Below are 11,770 nucleotides of genomic sequence, written 5' to 3'. Positions count from 1 at the left end.
CCCGAAAATCCGTATTCCAAGTCCGGTTTAATTTTTTTCAATTATGCTCGTGAATTTTATCAATTAGAAAACATTCGTCTACACGAATTATTCCGACAAACATATTGAAGATAACATTTCAATAGGGCCGAGTACCTAGAACTTTGTAAATGTTCAACTGTACTCAAGATAACACTGGAACTAAAAGATATGATTCATTTTAACAATGCATAAATGTATTAAACATTTAGAATCTTAAATGCCCCATTCAAAATCTATCCCGAAAAAATCAGTTCTGAATAAAATAACAAAAAATGACAAACTTCAAGTCTTGATTTATCATTAACTATTTCCTCGAAAGACTTCGGAAACATAGCATGACCACTTTACATTTTTAATGAATTGATCAATTTGATTTCCTCAACGCTATTTCTAATTATAAATTATAATCATTTCCTTATTTATCTAGGTATAACACAATCAGACTGCATATGTATCGACACACTTTAAATTAAAATATGTACTCAACATCTGTTTTTCAATTTACGACTGCAATCCCATTGCTGTTCACAATTTACAATAATTACTACAACAAAAGGTATGTTTATTTATGTTTGCATTTCATTATAATTTATTTTAATTATTTCTTCATCTTTGCTTTTTAAGAAATAATGTACTAATTCAGATAATAATATCACTGAGAATGGATTTCAGGGTTCTTGCGGACAGTACTTCACTATGTTTGACCAATCATTACAAAGACGGTGACGAATGCAAAGGTATTGTACATTCTCTATTTAGAAGTGACAGGTAGTAGATCAGACAGCATGTAAACTTTTATCCTCGTGAAGCTAAGTAACCATCAACAGACCAACTAATGAAACATGATAATCTTCTTAAAGAAATGACTCGGTAAAGTTTTGGGTTTTTTTTGTCATCTTTTAGATATTAATTTATTATTTATGAATGACAAACTCAAAAAGTTACACACAAACTCATAAAACTATTGTATTTTTTTTTATTTTGATGAGAGCATCCCCATTCTCTTCATACATACTCTTTGTTTAGACCATTTTTAGGTCTTTTGTTAGCATTCTTCGTTATGTGGTGATTAATGTTAAGAGGAAAAGCCGACATGAATGCTTAACTTTAGGTCGATGGTTGTGAAATTCATACAATTGATTACATTAATTTTCTCACAACTACCACTCTATTGATACCTATATCTAAGTGCAATTCATTTTTATTTATGTTATAATTAGCATATATTTTTATTAATGATACGTTAACTGTCACAAAAATGTCTTTGTTTATTTAACGTGTATGCATTAAAACAAGAACAATTCGTGTACAAGTATCCTTTATGTTACCAAAAAAAAAAATATACAAAAATAAAAACGGTATAAAAGGTTTTATTACATGAAAAAATGTTGTGACACAACAGCGTAAGTTTACTGGAAAACTTTCAATAAAAAGAAGGTAAAACATGTGGTTTGTAATTCTCTATTTAAGTAAGTTAGTTAAAAGAATTTTTAAGATTCATTTTGTAGGGATATTTGAGGAGTGGCAAAGACAGGCTACACTTTTGGATAGAATAAAATAGTACCTGAAAAAGGAATTATAAGTTTACCTAATATGCTTTTTATATATTGATTTTAAAATTTTCAGGCCAACTAGTTATTTGGCTTTATGTACATGTGTATTATCAAGGCATAGTGAGTGCTATATCTGGTCACTTAATGTTGTGTCATCATTGACAATGAAATTAAACGCAAGAATTTCTTTGTCAAGAGACGCGCTGATGAACTTTCTTGTTGGACGCCTCTTGGGAAATGCTTTCGAATACCGATTCTGTTCCTTCAGACCACTAATTTAAAACTGAACTCAAATACATACAATATGTTATTATCTCTAAATGCATTTTATATAAAAGGAAATTAAGTATAAAAATCTCGTTACACATTGTTTAATTGAACGTATATTCAAAATAGGTTTAGCTTTTTCCACAGTAATGTAGGCGCTATATCGTCTTTTCTAAAGACGCTATGAAACTTCTTTTTGTGTTTTAAAGTATTTTTAGCGGTTAAACCCGTTCATTTTGCAATTACACGAATGGTATTTTTAGGGTTTCATATAATTTATATTAAAATGATTGAAGATATAATGTTTCAATTTTCAGAGTGTCCACTTGGTTATTTTGGTGACAACTGCACGAATATATGTCCTTCGTCATACTATGGTCGTGTGTGTGTCCACAAATGCGAATGCTCACCATGCCATCATATCTACGGTTGTGTTTCTACTACCCTTATACGTGTAGCAGGTCAGTCATTCTTAGTACTTATGAAAATGAACAAATTAATGATTTTCTCCCAAAATGTTCAAAGTTTAACTAAAAAATAAAAACCTCATTTTTGATTGTGAAATTATTAATGTTTGCAAAAGAAGAGGTTTAGGCAATAAAAATTATCATAGCTTTTAAAAGTGGTATATCGCTTTTCCCTTCAATCCATCAATAAAATGAAAGGATATTTCTCTACGATATCAAGCTTCTTATGTAGTTTTACAGATTTTATACAGTCATTGCAAGCATATCTTTGACAACATACATCAGCATAGCAAAGCACAGAATTGAAATCTCATAGCATGGTATTCAAATCTCATACCATAGCTTTGGAGTCTGAAAATATTGCATACAATCTTAGAGATTTTCATTCGTCATATCATACCAGAGCATAGCATACAATGATTTTAACTCGATTTTAAATGCTTTTATTTAAAAGAGTAGTTGTTCACATTGCAGATTATTAGTAAACTTTGGCTTCTGATCATTTTACTTCTAAATGTTTGGAACGCTTCTGTTTATGGGGAGTTTTTGATCAAATCTCAGAGGATAGCATAGCATGGCATACATGTATCATTAGGCTCTTCATTTTAATTTCTCATAGCAAAGCATACGGATCTCATAGCATTGCATTGAAATCTTGTAGCATATCATTAAAATCCCATACTACAGTATAGTATAAATTTGTAAAAGATAGTCATGAAATGACTGTATATACAACAACTTACTCCCTGTTAAACTATATTTGACTTTATTGTTATTATTTAATTGTAACATTAAAATGGAAGTATTCCTATAATTTGTATTGAACGCCTTAATTTTAGTTCATTTTTAATTGTTATATTAACAAGGCAAGCGCTACATTCTATATGCATACTATTGTATACGATTTACAATCAAAAATATATTGAATTATCAATGTAAAAATGAAAATTGAAACATAAAATTCAAAATGTTTCCCTATATTCGTTGCCATGCTCCATTATGTTGGCACGGGACACCTCCATATTGTGATGTACTATTTACTGAAATAAACAATAAAAGCAATTTCATAAATAACTTCTTTCCCAACATTATCGCCTAACGGCGTAGCTCAGCGGGTAACATGTTCTTCTTCAAATCTGTAAGTTTTTAGTTCGAATCAAGCTGAGGATTTTAAATTTTAGCTTTCAAAAAATTTAAAACCTAATTTTTGGTTAAATACTGTATTGTGAAATTTGAAAATTCTAAAATTGTGAAAGTATCTTAATTATACTGTACTTTAATCCACATGTATATCGACATATGTCTCAAACCACCTTTAAATATCGGCTACTATGGTGAAAATGTCATAATTCAGAATAAAATTCTGCATTCTTAACATTTAAAATTACTATATCCTACAGTTCATTTTATCATGCAACAGTCAATAAAGCAATAAAAAGTTTCGTAATGATTTATTTATTTATATATTACAGACACAACAAATGCTAGCTATTCTTTTGAAACCAAGAATGAAACAACAGGCACAAATCAAATGCCAGGTATAGAATAACGTAAAAAACAAAAATACGTATTTGTGCATATTATTGTGTGGCTTTACAAATGCAGAACTATTTATTATTTTTTGCTACAAATCTTTTTTATTTTTAATTCTGTTTAGAAACTACTATATATGAATATAAAGACGAATATAAACCGAATTGCTCAAACCAATCACCAGGAAATATGAAAATATCTTATACGATTTTAGTTATTTCCGTTGGATCTTTATTATGTGTCATGTTAATATTCGTAATCATTCGAGAAATTTGTCTTTGCTGCCGATTTACTCAACCTGTTGGCAGACGGAAAACTCGGGATGACATTTATGCAAATATTGCTGAAATGTAAAATGAAAGAACCTTTACTGGTTAATTGATCAGAAACATTTAGATATAATTGTATACCAATAATTTGTTCAACACATTATTACTTGCTTCATATTTTATAAAAAACCATGTGAATAAAAGAGTTTTTGTCTATTTCTCTACAAAATTGTTTAACAAAGAAAAAAAACCCAAAATTCTTTGTATCCTGAGCTACCTATGTTAAAACCACGGGGTTTCAAATAAAATATTGAGCTATTGAAAAACCGAAACTATCATGAAAAAAAACACAAATTATTTCTGTCCTGAGGTATACATGGCGGGAAAAAAATGCATGGTGACAATAAAAATACCTATTTACAGACGTTGTGTTATTGGGAGTTGATTTTAATCAACTCTCCTATGCACTTACTCGGGCAAAGCGAAAGTGAAACAGTGTTTGGACCTAGACACAAATCAATACTACTGACAACACTTAAACATTAGTTCTTGAAAATAATCAATAAATGCGATGCTATGTTTTCTGGAGCATAGTTTTTTAAGAAAACTTATTGATCGATACCATGGAAATAGTAAGATTTTAAGTTATACAGTTAAGATATTTTTTAAAGTCGTATGTATTCCTACGCTAGAGTTTAATGTAGTCTCGTTCAACCAGACGCTTGGCTGTCCCCGTTAATATCCGACAAAGCAGAGTCTCTCTTGCTTGTCGGAGATAAACGGAGACAGCCGAGCGTTTGGTTGAACAAGACAAGAGTTCAATCTTGCCTGGATCCATACAATTTCTCAGCAATATTTCGATTACTGATACTTCTTGCCATGCAAAATCACATATCGTTGATTTTGAATAAATGATAATCGATAAATCAACTCCCGTCAGTACTTTAGTACTTTGATATAAGACAAGCTGCAGTCCTTTAAAAAAGGACTACAATACGTGGACCATTTGCATGTGTTTCCAGCGAAAACGTGAAAGCCTTAAGATTATCAGAGATTCCACGGACTCTGCTTGTAAGCACTAAATGTGTACGTTGTATTACGTATGTATACATGTATGTATAGCCTTGACTTTTTATCTCAGAATTTAAAGGGTTCATACTTCTGAAATAATTATCTATGAAGTTTGCATGTATAGTATCAGGCATTCGGTGAATTCTACTACTAGTATTTGCGCACACATTACGATTTGCACAACTTTGTTAACTATGCAGTGACAGCTTTGTGTAAATTAAAAATTTCATATTTTGATACATTTTTCTTGAGATTTAAACTTTTATACAGTGACATAATTATTTAATCATACCTAAATGCTTAAAAGAATTTAATCGGGAAGTACTCTAGCCTCGCCTACTATAAAAGTTAAGTTAAGTTACATGTGTATTCGGAAAACAACGAAACATTGCAAATTGTGCTGTTTGATGCATGTTGTAGTTTCGGCATTACATTAACTTATTTCATAATACTGATAGTTCATATCACATACCAATCATTTCTTTAAAATGAATACTTTGTTTCTGTACTGTTTACCGACAACATTACAATTACAGCGCCTTTGAAGGTGTCACTACAGTATTTCATTGAAGGTTCACGATGAGCCTTTATAATAGATCGGACCCTCTAAACTTTCCGGAATTTTTTTTAGCATATCAAATACGATGTAGTATTCATCGTCGTAAACAACAAAATCTTCTACGGGGTGTGAATTTCAAATAAAATTGTTGAGGAATGGCAGTTCTACCTTCATTTTGTCATAAGCAAAATTAAGAGAAGAAACTCCTATTCGATAACGCACTATGGTTTGTCGTGAAAAACCGTGCCAGAGGTCGTTTTTTATTCCGTGTTGCAAATATATTAATGGTGGTTAAAATATATTTTTCTTAATCTTATTTGAAGCACAATTATAATCATTCGAGTATACAATTCATAATCACCATTAAAAACCTTACACATATAGGAAAAGATATTTTTGTGGGTTTATTAGTGGACTTCTATTGCTTGGGATTACATACCGAAATAATTACACTAAAAAGGTACGTTTATCTTAATTAATTTCATATGCATTATGTTATGTTTTATCTGAATTGCATGCTTAAAAGAGTAAGACAAATAACTTGCTGGTGTAATAAAATTATTATGATAACACTATCTTTTGAAAAGGATTTTAGGACACTGCAGACAGCACATCACGTTGTTTGACTAATTTTTAGAAGGAGGGAAATCATTGCAATGGATAGCACTATTTTTAAATTTACAACTGTAGAACAAGGAGCACATTCATTTTATCGTGTTTAGAAAATTGATAATCAATTTAAAAGCAGACAATTTCAATGAAATATGCCAAGCTATGTACATTGAAATTACTTTATGATCCGAAAGAAAAGTTACCTTTTTCAAATCTTTGAGACACAACAATGTGAGGATTGTAAATGAGCAAATTCATAAGATCACACATAAACAGCTGTTTATTATTTATCTTTTTTTTTGTTTCTCCATGTTAAGAGGTATATCCTTATTTTTTGTAATTAAGGAGATAATTCATATGAAGTCCAATACATAATATCGTATATATTGTGTCCAAATAAGATATACACTGTATATTACTTATTTATAAGTTATATATATGATCCCTTTTGAACCTAAATCATGCGTTGCAAAACATATCTTGTCTACAATAAACATACTTTCGTTATTCATATAAATATTTTTTTTGTTTTTGTTTGTAGTAAAAAGTATTCAATAAAAGTTTCATACGTAGGATATCATTTTAAGAATAATCTTAGGGTACTTTCTTGTTATCTTACTTGCTGATGCCCCATTATTTAATATTAACTTAATTATACAATAACAGATATAACACTTTACCATGCAATATGTAGAATGTCTTGCTGGTTATTACGGTGATAACTACCCAGTAGTATGTCCTCTTCAGTTTGTCCAAAGGTGTGACTGTATGTCTTGTCATCACGTCTACGGCTGTTCTTCACGGAGGGTGTGACCGGTCAGCAGAGGATGCTTACTCCTCCGAGGCACTTAACAACGAATTTTGAACTGTTTTTGTATCATTAATACAATATCTTCCATAAAATTAAACGAATTTTCTATTTAATTTATATTAGTCCTTGATTTGTGGTAGATATTTTCATGCGAATGAGTATTTTTACACCTAAACTAAGATAATACTATATATCAAAAGTTATGTTATCAGCAGCTTTTGACGTCATTATATATTTATATGTATAGAGTTACAAGTATTCATGAAAACTTAAACCAAAACTAATTAGGCAACAAGGACAGCGAAAAACAAAAAGCTTTTAATATAAAGAGAGTTTTTTTAGTATAGTTTCCGTGGAATGTTGTTCAAAATTCTGCAAGAATTCGCACTAATTCTGGAAAAAATCATAATTACGATGTACAAAGATGAAGAATCCCAATCAAAGAATAGAATAGCTCAGCATTTGAACCTATTTGTCTACGGATACGCCAATAGCGTGTGCAAGTATGTGTACAGGCTTCTGCTCCAAAATCTAGATTTCATTTAATAAATTGCACGTGTACGCGTGCAAGACAATCAGTAATCGATGTTTTCAACTTGTTCAATTTACTTTTACTTTTTATTATGCATGTATAATTTTATAAAACCTGGTGTACAGCTGCTTTTTGAATATCCTCTCATCAACTTTCAACAACATCTTATTTACGCTTATTCTATATTTAAAGTTTTGAACGCTACAAGTTTAAATACCTTCTTACTCATATAATTACACGGAATGCATAAACTATGACGTAAAACGCATACAATTAAAGACATTTTTCTAGTTACAAGTACTCGTACACATAAACTCTCAATTGCTGAAAATCTCTGACATGTGCATTTTGTTGCTTGTTCCAGTTTCCTTTATCAATAGCGTGTGCAAATTATTGACTATATTGAGCCACATTATGTTTTATAAAAAATTAAGTGACATAATTATGAATGCTATACCTAGCAAGGTACGGGGCTTTCTACTGATATTTTTGTAGTGTGGTTGTATGCATGGATTGTAAATCCTAAGAGAAATCAGCTTACAATATGTGAACTTACTACCCTGTGTGGTAAGTTCCATTTATCGGAGAAGAATGCACATCTGGTGGCAAGCGAGATAACTCTCCCAACTATAATAATCCTGCTTCACCCAATCCTTGCGCACTTGCGCATGTCAAAAATAGCATCTTCCTCTTTTTCACCAAGACAACACCCACCCTCCCTGCCCCTTAATTCGCTTAGATTAGGTGTTTAATGTTAATTTTTTTTTATATTAGGTTAGGTTGCCCAAGTATTATTGTCATTTTTACTATTAACTAATTGTGTTTGATTTTTGCTGCTGATTTACTTGTATGCTTTCAGCTGAGAATCCAGTTTCATCATCGTCATGGCTTTATCGCTGCGTCGGTCCTTGTGAGTGATACAGAATTGCTATACAAGCCATCGCTGGTTAACTGCTGTCCTCCTTCCAGGGTTACCAGCAATTTATGACTCATTGTCATTGAATTGAACTGTTGGCTGCCAAATGCCAGTTGAGGATCGGCGCCATCCATTGTTTTGACATTTGCATTGTAATCTCTGAATTGCTTGTATATATTGTGTATTCTTTTATCCAATGTGTTTAATTAACTGGGCTTAATTATGTAATAATTTTATCATACTTATAATAATAAAGCCATGACAGTACAGCTATTCATCTTCTTTGTATTCTTTCAAAATAATTGACTTACTAGCGACGAACTCAATGATGTAAGATTTTCAGATTATTCGTATCAATGTACAAACATATTTCATTCACAAAATAAGAATTTTTTTTGTTGATGTTCACAATTATGCTGGTTGCCTTAAAAAGATAAAATGTTACGGATCTTAATGAAGATCAAAGAGTCCAGGCCTGAGAATTTTTTCACTTTTTTTTAATAGCATTTGTAGTGTTTTTTTTTAAAGTATGAAATAGTGATTCCTGAATTTTTAATTAACTCTGATGCTTATTTTGTTCTAAAATCAATACTGAGATTACGTCATCTTTGCATCAAATTACAATGTAACTGTTTGATAGTCTTCTGAACATGTATACCCCAAATTGTTTGATTTAGTTTGACAAGTTGTTTTTTGTTAACATTTGAAAAAAATTAAAATATACCAAACAGACATAATCCAACAGTCACTAAAAAGTATATACTCATTCAAACTGTATTATAAATTTTAAAATTTTGAACATAGCTGCCACAGCCGTACAAACAGAAACAAGTGCTGTAGTACCCCCCCCCCCCCCCTTTTCAGTCAAGTAATTTCCCACCAAGTTTTATGACGATTTATGGTTTTTCATTCCTTTTGGAAATAATGAGCAATATATTAGTACTGAAGCCACTGAAACATATCTGTGCAAGACGTTAAATAAAACAAATATTATCTTAAATGATCATTAATATGTCCAAAACTATAACTGGAAGTTAATCACACTGTGTAAAAAAAGAATTGAACACGAAAGCTACTTGGTCTACCGTAAGCAGGAAAATAAGCTTTGCCATTGAAATTGTCTTTAATTATATGTATACATATAAATTTCTTCAGTTGAAATTGTTAAATATTTAAAGCACACAAATAGAGAATTGCGATCCTGTATATTAAACAAAATGATGTTACAAGTGTTCCTCGGCTTCAACCGGAAAAACATTCTAACGACACTTAGCTACGACACATTAATTAATATGGTGCTCTGCAATATATTCATACGATAACAGTCTATCATAAAAACAGGAAGATAACATATATTTGACAAGGCATTTGTTAGTACACAATGTTGTATAATTTGTATAATAGAAGGCAAAGTTTAAAGATCATTTTTGTTAATCATTCAGGGCTTAATTGACATCTTTTTCGTACAGGGCACTGTTCCCTTTCAATTTGAATTTTTTCGTTAAAAAATTGCTCTTTTTGAAAAAATAGTTTAACAAATGTGACTCATTGCAAGTTATCCAAAAAAAATGCAGTTTTCTTTGTTTTCAATTGCATATGACATTTAATTATATCACTAACGTTTTAATCAAATAAACCTCACTTAACAATACGCTTAAATATTTTAGTTGGCAAATCAAATGATGTCTCACTAAGCGTAGTTACATACAAATTCATCCTATTGTTTATAACACAATACGACATAGTTATTTTGGGAATTTTTAAATAAGATTTTGGGAATAAACAGTCACAATCTTCCTGTGAATAGGCCATTTTACAGGACCCGCTTGCAGGAGATATTATAATCAGAATAATTGGAGGTTATACTTTGATATTACATATCACGTACCATTTCATAACCATGTTGTAAATATACATATGTGTTTAAAATATGAAGACCAATCATAGTAAATAATGTGATGTAATGTTAAAGATCTACATTAATACAACATTGACATTCATCCAAAATGGTCTGATTTCATATATATTCATTTTATTTATGTCGTAGTAAAAGCGAAAATGTCATGCACCACTGAAATAATCTTAATGTAAAGGTACCCGTTAATGTGATAATATAGTGCTTATCAAATTTAGATAATATGCTTTAGCGAGTAACGAAAATGAGTTTGCACACATCATTTAAAAATAATGATTCAATACATTCATTACAGTTTTACCTTTCTGTTTAATTTTTGAATGTGATTTCATCTCTAAATCCCTTATATTTGTGGGTAAATTGAATAAAATGGAAGAACCACTACAAAGGCCGTCGTTTTCTACACACTTTACGTACAAAGTATATGTGCAATGTAAATATATTAACTTTTGATATGTTTTATGGTGCGACCGTTTCGGCGAGCGCAGCTTCTGATTAAATATGTATACACGTATCATTGAATGAATAAATAATAAGTAATAAATAAATAACAAATGGATAAATAAAAATAAAAAGTAAATGAATTTGAATACAAATTAAATACAATACATCTTCTTCTCATTATTCATAATTTTTACGCTACAGTTTATAAGCAATAATATAGGTTTTTATTGATATACGATTTTAATAGTACTATAGAACTAGTTTAATCTAGGATACAATGTCAAAAATAAAATCTACTAGACTAAGTATACTGTTTGATTTACCTTAAAAGCATGACTTTCTTGAAATAACACATTTTATCTGGTTCTCAAAAGTTTTACTTTGATTCTCGAGTGAACTTGAAAACGCCATTTCCAATGCTTGGAATTGCATGGTGGGTCGAAATTTATTGACGCCGAAAAATCCTGACGGATGAAGCTGCAATGACGTCACTCGATTGTATTTGAAAGTGTACCGAGGTTAAAGTGTTGGGTGTTGCATATCCGTGTAAGTTGTGTCAGCAGTACAATGTACATGTAGAGTCATTTATTATTTTTATCTTGCTTGTTTTTGTGAGGACCTAAAATGGGAAACCATATTTTCAGGGATCTGCTGGTCCGATAAAAACATGGCATACATGTAACTGGTCAGAAGAACTGACGCCAAAAATCTGTTGAATGAATGTGCAGATTGTCCGAATTTTCTATCGCCTCTATATGCTATTTATATATGAAATATTTCCTTATTTTTATATGTGTAAA

At 30.6% G+C, this 11,770-nt stretch overlaps 1 long non-coding RNA gene across 1 annotated transcript; it reads left to right on the top strand.

Annotated features, from left to right (window-relative positions):
• The first annotated feature begins 384 nt into the window (after positions 1 to 384).
• Positions 385 to 8,836, top strand: LOC109618136 (uncharacterized). Its single transcript, XR_010712893.1, has 5 exons — positions 385 to 577; positions 694 to 758; positions 2,159 to 2,302; positions 3,781 to 3,846; positions 3,966 to 8,836. It is a non-coding gene; the product is annotated as an uncharacterized lncRNA (long non-coding RNA).
• Positions 8,837 to 11,770: the final 2,934 nt, after the last annotated feature.

The sequence above is a fragment of the Magallana gigas genome, chromosome 4 (assembly GCF_963853765.1).
Source record: "Magallana gigas chromosome 4, xbMagGiga1.1, whole genome shotgun sequence".
Taxonomy (NCBI): Eukaryota; Metazoa; Mollusca; class Bivalvia; order Ostreida; family Ostreidae; genus Magallana; species Magallana gigas.
Note: the sequence above shows the minus strand (reverse complement) of the source record. Positions and strands in the feature narration are given on the sequence as shown.